Consider the following 14,786-nt stretch of genomic DNA (forward strand, 5'->3'; position numbering starts at 1 on the left):
AGAGGAGGCAACCATAAGAGACTCTTAAATACAGAGAACAAAGTGAGGGTTGATGGGTAGGGGAGAGGGGAAAATGTGTGATGGGTATTGAGGAGGGCACTTGTTGGGATGAGCACTGGGTGTTGTTTGTAAGCAATGAACCATGGGAATCAACCCCCAAAAACCCAAGAGCACGCTGTACACACTGTGTGTCAGCCAATTTGACAAATTACATTAAAAACTATTTTTAAAAAGTTTACAAAGCTAAACAATAAAATTTCTGAAGTCACATTTCCATAATGTTGGAATTCTCCAAAGTGACCATTGTTTTTATAATCAATAAAAAAGTAAAGATGAAACATGTGATGAGTTAGAAATTTCTTTTGAGTTTTGAATGTCACAAGGTTGGCTCCTGCTTCTAGGTTTCTTTAAAACGTGACTTGGCATCTGCCCCAGGTATGGACACATGTAAGCAGCTAGCTTTGTGCTGCAACTCAGGAATCCGGGTACTGGCCACTCCTCATTGGCAAAGCACCTACCCCCCCGTTCTCAGCTTAAGTTAACCAGAGTTCACAGATGTTGGTGCTGTGAGAAGTTCCGCGGCAGTTCTTGCTCCACCAGAGTTTTAAATCTATCCCTTATGGTCCTCTTTTAGATCATCCACAGAATATTTTAAAATCTACAATACATCAGAGGGGACTGGTGTCCCTGTTAAATTTTCTGAATAAAGGTTAGGCCATAAAAGTAAAATCTGGTAATTCCCCAAGGAAAACAAAATAAAACCGCAAGTCTTTTGACAGCCGTACAGATAGAATGCAGTTTATATTCACCCATCTTCTTTACATATGATATCTAGACACTTCCTGTTAAGTAGAGGGGTTTTGAGAACAATTGTCTTAAACATTAAGTTTTGTCTTTCTGTCACTGTCAGTCAAAGAGCTAGATGGCCTTTTGTCAACTTTGGAAGGTATGTTGAGATGGTCGAGTTTAAATGATAAGCTGTGAAGGGTATGGAATTAAGGTTCGCTCAGAGGCCCGGATGGGGGGACCCTTCAGAGCGGCACATTGACATCATTTTGGAAACAAACACTAAGCCCAGAGCCTATAGGTTAGGGTACTGTGAACAGGGGGAGGGAGTGTTGAGTTAGAAATTGTCAGTGCAAATTGCACATGGGAAGACTCGGGATGGCCGCTGCGTGCACTGATTGGCCATCATGGCACTTTCACTGGAGACCCTGAGTACCCCGGGGGGTGGGACACTAGCACCATGTCCTGTAATGATGATGAATGGTTCCCAGGAGCCGCACTGGGGAGAGCAGCTGGGACAGAGCCCGTCTGCCTCCGCCACACTGAGTGCCACACTGCTCCAAAGAGGCCTTTGCCTTTTATCCTGTCTTTGTCTATTTTGATAGCCGTTTGAACTCCACGGAGTCTGTGTCCCATCCCTTTTCTCCTGAGGGTGGCACTCCCTGCTGTCTTTTTAGCTCTTCTGATTCACTTAATTTCCATCTTTTCATCACTTCCTCTTTTCCTGCTGGTCTGAGGGAGTCACTTGACAGCTCTCCCGGGTCAGGAGGACTGAAAGCCTACAAACGCTGGTTGTGTAGCCGCTCTTCCACTTGTCAAAACAGACCTTCCCGTGCATTTTAAAACCTGTTAAATACATGTATTGCTTATTTTTCAGTTCTTGCAGAAACTCTAGGTACAAAATCAATTTTGACAGTCCCTAATCAAAACAATTTTTATTCTTTTCACGGAACGATTGTTGCTAAGAAATCCTGTGTTTCCAGACATCATGATTTTTTTTTTTTTTTTGCTGTGAGAGTTTCTATTTTATTTTGTTTATTTTTAATGTAATTTATTGTCAGACTGGCTAACATACAATGTGTACAGTGTGCTCTTGGTTTTGGGGGTAGATTCCTGCAATTCATTGCTTATGTACAACACCCAGTGCTCATCCCAGCAAGTGCCCTCCTCCATGCTCATCACCTGTTTTCCCTCTCCCCCACCCCCCCATCCACCCTCAGTTTCTTCTCTATATTTATGAGTCTCTTATGGTTTGCCTCCCCGACCCCCAACCCCGTAACTATTTTTTCCCCTTCCCTTCTGCCATGGTTTTCTGTTAAGTTTCTCAAGTTGCACATATGAGTAAAAACGTTTGGTGTCTGTCTTTGTTTCACTGACATATTTCATTTAGGATAATACCTTTTGATTCCATCCATGTTGCTGAAATGGCATGATTTCATTCTTTCTCATTGCCAAGTAGTATTCCATTGTATATATAAACCACATCTTCTTTATCCATTCATCAGTAGATGGACATTTAGGTTCTTTCCATAATTTGGCTATTGTTGAAAGCTATGAACATTGGGGTCCATGTGCCCCTATGCATCAGCACTCCTGTATCCTGTGGGTAAATTCCTAGCAGTGCTATTGCTGGGTCATAGGGTAGTTCTATTGTTAATTTTTGAGGAGGTTCCACACTGTTTTCCAGAGTGGCTGCACCAGTTTGCATTCCTACCAACAGCACAAGAGGGTTCCTGTTTCTCCACATCCTCGCCAGCATCTGTTGTTTCTTTAGTTGTTAATTTTAGCCACTCTGCCCAGTGTGAGGTGGTATCTCAGTGTGGTTTTGGTTTGTATTTCTCTGATAATGAGTGATGTTGAGTAACTTTTCATGTGTCTCTTGGCCATCTGGATGTCTTCTTTGGAATAGTGTCTATTCGTGTCTTTTGCCCATTTCTTCCCTGGGTTTTTTTTGGGTTTGTGTGTGTGTTGAATTTGGTAACTTCTTTACACATTTTGGACACTAACCTCTTTATCCAATACATCATTTGCAAATATCTTTTCCCATTGTCAGTTGCCTTTTAGTTTTGTTGATTGTTTCCTTTGCAGTGCAGAAGTTTTTTTTATCTTGATGAGGTCCCAATCGTTCATTTTTGCTTTTAATTCCCTTGCCTTTGGAGATGTGTGGAGCAAGAAATTGCTGTGGCTGAGGTCAAAGAGGTTGTTGCCTGTTTTCTCCTCGAGGGTTTTGATGGCTTCCTGTCTCACATTTAGGTCTTTTGTCCATTTTAAGTTGGTTTTTGTGTGTGGTGTAAGAAACTGGTCTAGTTTCATTCTTGTGCATATTGCTATTCAGTTCTCCCAGCACCTTTTGCTAAAAAGACTTTTTTCCACTGGATACTCTTTTCCTGGTTTGTCAAAGATTAGTTGGCCATACATTTGTGGGTCCAAGTCTGGGTCCTCTATTCTAGTCCATTGGTCTCCGTGTCTGTTTTTGGGCCAATACCATAGTGTTTTGATGATTATAGCTTTGAAGTAGAGGCTAAAAACAGACATAGGGATTTGAGAATTCGTTAGCCAGACACTTGGAACTCCTATCTAAAAAATAATTAGGTGTTTGTTTAAAAATTTGGGAGGAGGATGATTATATAGAATGAGATGGTTGTGGCTTATTAAAAATCTTCATGTGGGAACTCCCCGGTGGCCCAGTCTGATGAGTGTCCAACTGCTGATTTCAGCTCAGGTCATGATCCCAGGGTGGTGGGATGGAGCTCCATGTCAGCCTCAGCAGTGAGTGTGGAGCCTACTTAAGATTCTCTCTTTCCCTGTCCCTTTGTCCCACTCCCCAGCTCACAGGCTTCTCTCTCTCTCTCTCTTTCTCTCAAAATAAAAATAAAGCCTTAAAAAAATCTTTATGTTGTGTGATTCTTAGAATATTGGTAGAAGAGAAGCCCTTGGCTAGTATTTGGATACTTTCTGGATGTGCATTGAATTTCCCATAATACGAGAGAGATGAGGATCCATAGAGAGCTAAAATGTGGCCCCTGCCTGTAGGGTGTTTACCCATAAGGCCAGTATATACAGCAAGATGACTGACACTAGGGGTAAGCACATAGAGTGGCTCCGAATCACAGACTCTGGAATCAGACCAGATTTGAAATTCTAGTCCTACCGTTTGCTATTGTTAACCTTAAAACTGCCAGCTGTTTTTCCAGCAAAAGATGGGTTTATCTGGGAAGAGCAGAGAATTGGAAGGTGGCATAAGTAAGCTACGGCAAATCTATAGGCAAGTCTAGCCAACCAAAGCGAGGAACATTATTGTAAGGAAAAGGAGGAGGAAGTTGGGAGGAGTTGTTTTGAATAAAATTCCATTAAAGGGAATCAAGAATTGAGGGTGATGATTTCTCATCTGAGTTGCAGGGGTATTTGATTTCTTGTAGGAGATATATATCTTTCCCTACTGGGATTTTTCTTGTAGGGTTCTGTAAGTAAAAGTTCTTCTAAAAAATGTTTTTAATATTTATTTTTGAGAGAGAGACAGAATGTGAGTGGGGGAGGGGCATGGAGGGAGGAAGATACAGAATCTAAAGCAGGCTCCAGGCTCTGAGAGGTCCATACAGAGCCCGATCCAGGGCTCAAACTCATGAACCTTGAGATCATGACCTGAACTGAAGTCACTTAACCGACTGAACCACTCAGGCGCACTTTGTAATTGACGATTCTTATAACTGACCTTGAGCAGCAGAGCTCTTCTCTACCAGCCTCTCTTTGTACCATCTCAAGTCGTCTTTAGCGAAGTTTCCCTTTATTCATTGTTAGACTACCCTTGTGACCTTGCTCAAGTGTGTTATTGTTTCTGAGCATTGCGATCTTCTGTAAAATACGGACACTATTACACCTGTTATGAGGTTGCTGTAGTAAAGAAAAGAATGCATGTGTCCAAATACTATAAATTTGGCTCAGAATAAACACCCGCCAGGTGGTTAGCTTTGCTGGGTCGTTGCCTGTAGTTGTGTAGAGGCTGGCCTGGAGGGACCTTGCAGAGAGCTCTTGCTTTGATGGTGGTTGTAGGACACAGTTCTGTGAGCCTGAAGTTACAGTTGTGAATAGATCATTGTAATTTGTTTTAGAGTTCTTTTTTAAGTTAGTGACTCTGAATCTGGATGGAGAATGAGATGTCACTTCCTAAGGCCATATAAATCACAGTAATTGATCAATCAGAAATAATTCTTAATTTACATCATAGTGCGAACAACATGGTAATTCATTGCATATGTGCTGACTTCAGTGTTCTAAAAATAAAGTAAAAACGATTGCGTGTTTAATACCAGCTATTTTAAAATGCCAGAACAGAGTAAGACTTCCATTTTTAAGTTGACTTATGAAGAATATTGGGAATTTCTTAAAACTGTGGAGAGTTTCTTTGACTACCTCTTCTGTTAAGATGACGAGTTATTTAATTTCTCTCTGTATCTTGATGCCAATGTGATGCACCAAGGTAGAAAAATTGAAAAATACAATAAAGTATAGAGATGAAACTAGAAACCCTTACTCTTTTAAAAAAAATTGTTTTAGTGAGGTTTAGTTTTGAGAGAGAGACAGAGAGTGAGCAGTGGAAGGGCAGAGAGAGGAGACAGACTCTGAAGCAGGCTCTAGGCTCTGAGCTGTCAACACAGAGCCCGATGTGGGGGCTCGAACTCACAAGCCTTAAAGATCACGACCTGAGTCAAAGTTGGACGCTTAACTCACTGTGCCACTCAGGTGCCCCAGGAAGCATTGTCTTGACAGAAAGGAAGAGCTACAGTCGGCTCTGTGCCGAAATCTGATGGGGACTGGAAATTGCATATGGGACAACTATTTATTACTTGTTTTTAAACTGTCTTAAGTGAAGTGGGAGCAGCTCAAATACAATAGGATTAAGTATGATTTTGTTGCCGCATTGTTAATGGACTTCTAATGCTTTATATCATTTTTGGAAATATGCTTATAAGAACGTTGGGTGAGGATTGATGTTTATGGTGACTTCGAAGAGAATTGCTGGTGGTAAAGGAATTGTAGAGGAGGAGGAATCAAGCCAGAAAAAAAGTATTTCATCATATTTTTATTGAAAGCTCCTAATGCTATCAATAGAACATCTTAATTTTCTTCACTGATTAAAAGGTAAGTTTGAAAATTGGAAAGAACTACTTTATCCTTTCCTTCTAAAGGACTAGCGATAATGGTATCAAAAGCTGGTGACGTTTTTAATTTCTCCGTTTGGCTGTCCTAATCAGCACCTTGGTACCTAGAGAATTAATTTCCTTTGGTATATGAACCAGCAGAGGGAAGGGTTGGCGTTGGGGTTTTCATGAAGTTCTAAATGACACTGGAACTTTATTATTAGCCAGAGTCCTTTAATTTACTGTGTTTTGACAAATAAGATTTTTTTAGACTGACTAAAGAGCTTGTAAAATAAAAGGCTTTACATATATGTGTCTGTATGACTACGTATGAATATGAATCTGTGGGTAAGTATGTATGCCTGAATACACAGCGCTTCCTTCAATTCACGTAATTTGAGAGATTTTGGTTTTATTTTGTGTGAGTCACTCATTGGAGACCCAGCACCAATTGAAGTTCTAAGCTGTTTTTAATATAGTCTTTGTTTGGTAACCTTTGTTGATACTTTGTAAGAAATGAAAGGAGAATCCTGTGGCCAGATGGTATTATGTAAAGTGAAGGCAAGGAGATCTTTGTTTTGACAAGGTGACTTAATTACATGTGAAGCCTATTCATAGGTAAATGTGTTACTTTGTCTTATAAACTCAGTCCTGTAAGTGAAATGCAGTCTCATCTGCTGAACTAATTAGATTTAATAGAACATACAGGGAATTAGGCTAATTCAGAGAGAAGAGAAGAAGAAAGGAAGTTGCTATTCCTATTGAAATATTTTCCTTTCCCCTTGTTTGTTTGAAATTTAAGCACAGATAGGCGTCCATTGTTTTTTGCCATAATTAGAACATTAAAGGAGCTGTTGGTAGCTTTTTGTTACAAACAGTTCTAGGTGAACTTTCAAAACTTAAAATGGAGATTTAGGAAAAGAAAAATCTGATAAGCTTCCTTTCATTCTGAATCCTTTTATTCCAGTCTTGATTGAGCATGATGCATGGGAGGGAGAAATACAAACCAGGGAGTGTAAAAAGAACCTCGTATTATTTCCCTGAAGCACCAGCCATGAAACTTTTATAAACATATGCAGGAGAGGAAATTAGTCCTTGTGATACACCTCGGGGCAGGAGAGAGAATCCACCCTCACGTTTAGAAAATCGGAGTGATGGATGGTCAGTTAGGCCTGTTTAGCATTTCATACTGATCAGCAAACCGAAACGAGTGTTTCTCAAACTTCAGTCATCTACCGCCCGCTTGGTTTTTACCATCTATGTACCACCTGTTTTTGTGAAATGCCTAAGATTTTTTAAAGCAACATACCTTTGTTTAACTTAAAACTTATTTTAAAAGGAGACAGTGTCATGATTGTAAGCAGAAAGTCATTTTCATGCAATATAAAGAGAAGATAGCAGTAAAAATAAAAACTTAAAGGGTAGAGTTGGTAAATTTCAGCTTGTACTGTGGCTGGCTGATCACTGATCCTGGACCTTGCTTTCTCTTTAAGAGCAAAATTATTCTCCACATTCATAAGGATGATGACCGGAAGCAAGCCCCAGGAGAGCTTTGGGGTGTGGACCCCATTCTAGTCTTCATTTGGGTCACAGTTAATGAGTGGACTCAAACTGAAAATGCATCAGGATGTACACTTAAGGTTTATTCACTTCTTGTATGTATGTCACACCTAGTCATTTTATTTCTAAAAATGATGTTACAGACATTTAGGCCCCATATTGAATCTGTCCCCTCCACATTGGTTGGGAATTTACAACAGAACGGTGTGCACATAATGTCAGTCAAGGTCCTTGAATAGCATAGTCCCAAGAACCACCGACAGTAAATGTCACCTGTTCCTGACTTCATCTTGCCTGTGTGGCCATGAGCCAGGCTGAGCTAACTGCTTTGTGCAGCTACTTAGGTTTGCTTGGATGAGGAATGAGGAGCATTTAGAGATTAGAATCCACTACAGAGAAAAAGAATTCCATCATTGTTAAAGAATTTCAGAGGCAAAAGGTAAATATTCGTGTCAAAAGCCGCAAATGAGGGAGTCCATCTTTGATCAACTTTTATACATTAAAAAAATAACAACTGTGCTGTCTGTAGGCATTCCAGTCATAGCTGTTTGCAGTATGAACATTTGTCGATTGATGCAACCCAGATCTCGATCTAAGAACTGCTTGAGTTACGGAATGAATAAGTCCCGGGAATGAAAGGTACAGCGTAGGAAATATAGTCGGTGGCATTGTAATAAGACTGTGTGGTGACAGAAGGGAGCTACACTTGTGGTGGGCACAGCATAACGTATAGATTTATCAGAGAATCACTTTGTTCTTCAACTACGTTATGCAACTAATGTAACACCATGTCACCTGTACTTCCATCGTGAAAACGCCTGCGGGAACAGCTCCTTGTGGAGGCTGCTCTACCAGAGCCTCACAGAAAGAAATTGGCTTTATGTCCACAAACAGGTGACAGTGGGTCCTGGTGCACAAACACTGAAAAAAATGTTGATGAGAGCTACTTAACTACACGCAGCAGTCCGGTGTTTCTGTTTTATTCCTGTCTTGTTTTCATGCTCTTTGCCACCCACTCAGTTGATTGCATGGCTCACTGAAGGGCAGTGGCCAGCAGTTAAAAACATTCTGCTCTGGAGGACAGAACACGTTGATAACTTCCATGTTGATAGATGTCTTTTTCAGATATTATCCCGTGGAATCTGTCACATTGGCTGATAGCGTCTCTAAGTCTCAGCCTCTTACCGGAAGGATGGAATCAAATATGGTATTAGAATGTATGACTGTATTTGCAAAAATAAGTCTCATTACCTGTCAACTTTCCACTTACAAAGTTCTTGCCTGTGGCCAGGTTCACGGGCTCCGCACGCCACCAGCAGATGGATGGCATTAGTTGGTGGTCACTTGTGTCATAATAGACTTACCACAAAGGGACCGAAGTTCAGTCTTTGGAAGCATCATTTGTTTCCAAGAGTGAAGCTTTCATGTGCAGGGTCATCTCTGTCCATTGAGGAGACTTGTGTCTAGCCTGAGGCTTGGGGTGGATGCTTTGTGTGACGGGGGTCATCATTGCCTTCCAGAGTCTGTGGGGATGTTTCTAAGCTGTACCCCGATAGGCTTCTCAATGCAGCATTTGTTAGACCCCACTGGTGAGGCATCCCTCTGGGGTTCATAGGTCATTAAGGAAGGACGAAGGAGAGTTACGTGTGAGGACACGCTTGTGAGAACGGAGACACGATGACGGAGCTGTGTATTAGCTGTATTCCCGGGACCTTCCACTATACCTGGTGCGGAGTATTCGATCAGTAAAGATCTATTGCCTGACTGGAAATAGATTTTCAAGTCACATGATCCACTTCTGAGGGTAAAATTGCAGGAGGTCTAACATTAGAAGCATTAGAGGCAGGTGACAGTATGTCATGAGGTCTCGGGGGCATTTGATACTTTGACAACACCTCCTGCAGACAGGTGGAATCTGCCAGTTGTCCATACGAGAATAGCAGTGGCTTAAAATAGACCTCGCTGTCAGTGCCGGCAGGATTTAGGAGTAGAGTTCCTTTATTTGGAAACAAGGGAGTAAATTGGCTTGCCAGAGGAAAATCGTGAGGAGGCCCTATTTTTGCCCCTTTTGAAAAAAGAAGAAAAAAGATTAATGGTATCTGAAGAAAATAAAAAGTTCAATTTTTGATATACTGCATTAGTTTGTATAAACCTTAAGAAAAAACTGCATTTATGAATTTTAATCTTTGTTTTAAGTACCCTTTTTCTTAAAAAAAAATTTATTTTTAATTTATTTTTGAGAGAGAGAGCACACAAGCAGGGGAGGGGCAAACAGAGAGGGAGACACAGAATCTGAAACAGGCTCCATGCTCTGAGCTGTCAGCACAGAGCCCCATGCGGGGCTCGAACCCACAACCATGAGATCATGACCTGGGCTGGAAGTCAGATGTTTAACTGACTCAGCCACCCAGGTGCCCCTAAGTAAACCCTTTTTCTTGGTCATGATCAGCAGTAAGATTAGGGAACTATGTTACCTCCAGTTAATTAAATTTATGTGAGGTAAAATTTGTATTTATTTATAGCAGTTGTGCGTTTTGCTTAAGAAGCCTTTGCTGTCATGTTTGGATAATAAATAACACTGGTCATCTTTGTCTTCTGTCTCCTTGACCTTGGTCTTGTCTTCTATGGGGCCCCATTTTAGGAACATAAAATGGATACCAACTTCCAGCAAGTTGTGGAAGATGCTTTCCCTCACTTCTGTTTGAAGTGTGCAATTTTCTTAGATGAAAGTTAAGCCACTAGTGTTGCCATGGAATTTTCGTACATGTTCCAGGAAATAATTCCTTTGCCACAATTGCTTGATTAAGCCAACTTGTCAGTGAAGCAGTAAACCTCAGTGGAACTTTCTGAGGGCTTTAGAGGGGAATATAAATGAAGCATTAAAGAAAGGCCTGAGGGATGGTTTTCACCGCTCCTTTACCCCCAGCCAATCCCCCAGGAGGGATCTGTTGAGAGAGATGATGTTTGAAGCCTCTAGGACTAAACAGATACATGTTACCTTTCTGCTGTTAACCTTTCTTCTGAGACAAGTGAGATGTGTGTTCTGCGCTGAAATAACGAGAAAAGGATGACAAGCTGGAAATAGAGGAGTGGCCTCATAGAAGGAATAATAAAACTAAAAACAATGTAAATGTTAATACAAGTGAAGACATCAGATACAAATTTCTTAATAGGCATTTCCTGCTGTGTTTCCGAGGAACATCTGCTAACGGAAACTTTTAAAACACGAATTCCTAAGCTTTGGAATGCTGAGACTACTAAAATAGAACAACTATCTTAATTTTCTCTGTTGAGCACTTGAGCCAAGAAGAGAAGCTACACTTGTTTAGAGTCGTGTGTTTGCTTGTGCATTTATATGCCGGCCAGCGGAAACCTCAAATGTCTCTCTGGAAGGTGGAGGCAGCCTCACACTGAAAGTTTCCTGTGGGGGGAAAATATCTCTTTTGCTAGAGGTTTCAGAGGAAGATAAAACAGGAACAGTGGGGTGTCTCTCTTCTTTTGGGATGGGGGGAATGGCAGAATTTCTTGAAATGGACAGTTTTAAAAATGAGAGATGTGTGTTACAGAGGTTGCAAGGATGATGCTCCGCTCTGTGCATAACGAGCCGCTTTGGTTGACATTTGGGGATTTTGAATGCATCTGGATTATTTTGCTTGATACACAAATGAGAATGTACAATATTAATAATAGAATGCAGTACTCTGTTGGTTTCTCCGTTAGAGAAACTGCTGTGAAATGTTGTAGTTTAAGGAGGTCCCGTAAAGTAACACTAGAATCTAAGCCAGAGGAACTATAGAGGGATTCAAAGTAAATGGCTCAAGGAACTTTAAGAAAACAAACAGAAACGAGGTGGTTTTATTAATAATAATTTTTTCTTTTTCTTCTGAATCGGGTTCCATTTATGTTCTTTTTTTAAAAAATTTTTTTAACGTTTTACTTATTTCTAGGAGAGAGAGAGAGAGACAGCGTGAGCAGGGGAGGGTCAGAGAGAGAGGGAGTCACAGACTCNATGTTTAACTCTTCGAAGGGACTACCAGACGTTTTTTGTTTTTTTTTTTTTTTTGAGAGAGACAGCGTCAACGGGGGAGAGCCAGAGAGAGGGGGAGGGAGAGAGAGAGAGAATATCTTTTTTTTTTTTTTTTAAATATTTTTTATTTATTTCTAGGGGAGAGAGAGAAAGACAGCATGAGCCGGGGAGGGTCAGAGAGAAGGGGAGACACAGACTGAAACAGGCTCCAGGCTCTGAGCTGGCAGTCAGCACAGAGCCCGACGCGGGGCTCGAACCCACGAACCGCGAGATCATGACCTAAGCGAAAGTTGGACGCCTAACCGACTAAGCCACCCAGGCGCGCCCCATTTATGTTCTTAACACAGACGGGCATGCACACCATTAAATGGAGCATCCAATTGGGAAATAAAATTTGGTGACTTTTGCATTGTCTTAATTGAGCAAGACGAGTCAGGAGCTCAAGTTCAGTTCCAGAGTGGGAGTGGCCTGTGAGAAACCAGTACCCTCTTCCTGGGAGAAAGTGGTTCTTCATCCCTTATTTCTCTCCTCTGTCGTTTCACCCCCCAGGCACCCGAAGTTTGGTAGTGACCACGGAAGGTGTGTCTGTAGCAGGGACGCCGAATTCCGCTTGTTAAGAGCATTGAAGCATACTCTCTGGTGATTAATGGACTGCGCTGTTTTTTTTTTTTTTCTCTCCTTCGTTTTTCCCCCCTCTTTCACCACACCAGACAGAGGGAATGTCCTGGCCTTGTCGCAGGAAAGCAATGCCCTGGTCCTGGAAGTGAAAACATGAGCTAATTGTTGCTGGTGTAAAGTTACAGGCCACCACTGAGATGCGGCCAGAACCTGACGTCTGTTAGATCTTGAGGGAAACAGAACTGCCATTTTGATTGAACTTAAGAGAGTCCTAAAAGTGGTGGTAGGCTCATTGCTAAACCTCCTTGGTTTCTGGAGATTGGACAGAAGTTATTTTGTCAAGACACGAGGGTCACCTGTAGGCTTAATAAGCTGGTCATGGTGTTCCCATGATTGGAGCCTGATAGGGGACCATTCATTCCACCATCAGCTGACGGGACACTCACCATCGGAGCCATGCAGCTGGGATGCAGATGCTGTAGGCGACTTGGTGAAGAGCGGTGTCATTCAAGTGAGCGTAGCCCTTGAGGTTACCTTGTCCTATGTTACTTGAGGCATCCGTCCTCAGCTTAAAGTTTGGTTTGAGTGCTGGAAGTACTTCCGGGGAAGGAGAAGCTCCTGGCCAACCGGGCCCCTTTGCAGAGCATAGCAGGCAGGACACATGGGCAGAGATGGGCAGAGAGTGCTGACATCATGGAGGGGCTAGTTTGGGGTGGCCAGGTGAGTGCACACGTATGTCCCCACATGAAAAGGCCTGGGGACTGGCGCTGAGAAAATGGACTGCTGGCTTGAGGCCGTTTCAGCTGTAGCACTTGGTCCAAGATACACACAGATGATCCTGTAGGAGAATTTCCCATCCCCAAAGCACTTCTGCAACCACAGTATTTGAACGGTAGTGTGTATGTAGTGGGTAAGAATAAACTAGCTGCTTGGGTTTGAATCCCCGCTCTGATACTCTTAGCTGTGTAGCCTTGCGCAAGGTACTTCACTTCTCTGGACCTTCATTTTCTTGTCAGAAAAATGAGGGTAATAGCATCTATCTCAGAAGTTAAGTGTGTGAGTGAAATGAGTTAATATGTCTTAAGTTTTTAGAAGCCATTAGAAGAGTTCTTCGCACATGACAAGTACTCAGTGACATTATTACTATTGAGTCATTCTTACTGATGGTTTCCATTTGTTGAGCACCTGCTGGGTGTCAGGGTGTGGACTTGGTTAAAGACTTTCGTATCATTCACACAGCCCTGTAACAGCAGGGGGCCTTGTTTCCATTTCCCAGCAGACACCACAGAGACTCAGCTCATTGCCTTATCTAGCCATTAATTAGTCCCCATCCTGGGGACTGTCAGCCATCTGGCTCTGTCACTTTTTTTTCTTTTTTTTTTTAATGTTTTATTTGTTTCTGAGAGAGAGACAGCATGAGCAGGGGAGGGTCAGAGAGAGAGGGAGACACAGTATCTGATACAGGCTCCAGGCTCTGAGCTGGCAGTCAGCACAGAGCCCTACGCGGGGCTCGAACCCACGAACCATGAGATCATGACCTGAGCTGAAGCCGGATGCTTAACCGACTGAGCCACCCAGGCGCCCCAGGCACTGTCACTTTCTATCCAGCCTGACTCCATGCCTGTGCAAACATGATTAAGCCTTGTTAAGTGAATAAACATTTTAAAAAACTATATATGTGATGCATATATCACATGTATATTCTAATTAATATTGTATTAAAATATTTCATTGAGTAAAGTTGCTAGAGTGTAGGTATGGTCAATAATGGAAATTTGTATACAAATTGTTAGTAATGGCCTACCTTAGAGGGTGAAAGGGGGTGGCTTCTGAGATCTTTTTATTATAATATTTAGTTGTCTTTCTTTCTGTTTAGAAGAACGTCTTTTATTGAACACACCACCACCCAGATTGTAAAGTTATGTGCAGTTGCCTGAATCATTGAACCAATGAAGTTTTATTCTATTAGTGTTATATTTTTAATCCTTATTTATTTTTGAGAGAGAGACAGTGTGCGAGTGGGGGGGTGGGGGCAGAGAGAGAATGGGAGACACAGAATCCAAAGTAGGCTCCAGGCTCCAAGCTGCCAGCACAGAGCCCCATGTAGGGCTCAAACTCACAGACTGCAAGATCATGACGTGAGCAGAAGTCAGATGCTGAACCGACTGAGCCCTCCAGGCGCCCCTGAACCAGTGAAGTTTTAAAATGAGGAAGATCATTCTCTGCCTACCTTCCTTGCCTTTTCTGACTCTGTGTGGTGAGCTGAGCAGTGTTTGAGCCTGGCACATAGCCTTCCACAGCCTTCTGCATACTTATACAAAAATAGGAACATAACCACACATATGGGATGTTAGGTTTTTCTTTTCTTTTTAGATCATGGTCTTTACACAAATGGAATCCTACTATACTCAGTTTTTACTTATTTCTTTAACGGTGTGTTGTGTACATATCACAGATAGATACAGACTTCAGTCATTGGTTTTAATAGATGCGTGTGATTTCATCATATGAATGTAACCCCAGGTTATTCTGTGACACACGTATTGATAGATCCTTCAGTTATTTTGCAACTTTTGCCTCTGCGAACAGCCCTATAAGCGTGTGTTTGTACGTATGTACTTCCTTTGGTCCTAGGGTTTGGATCCCCAGAACTACAT

At 41.9% G+C, this 14,786-nt stretch overlaps 1 protein-coding gene across 1 annotated transcript in view; it reads left to right on the plus strand.

Moving 5' to 3' along the window:
* The window catches only part of PDZRN3 (PDZ domain containing ring finger 3), a 244,702-nt gene that overhangs the window by 30,017 nt on the left and 199,899 nt on the right, over window positions 1–14,786 (plus strand). The window lies entirely within an intron of this gene.

The sequence above is a fragment of the Hyaena hyaena genome, unplaced genomic scaffold, assembly GCF_003009895.1.
Source record: "Hyaena hyaena isolate Hyena2069 unplaced genomic scaffold, ASM300989v1 scaffold_48, whole genome shotgun sequence".
In the NCBI taxonomy this organism is placed as follows: domain Eukaryota; kingdom Metazoa; phylum Chordata; class Mammalia; order Carnivora; family Hyaenidae; genus Hyaena; species Hyaena hyaena.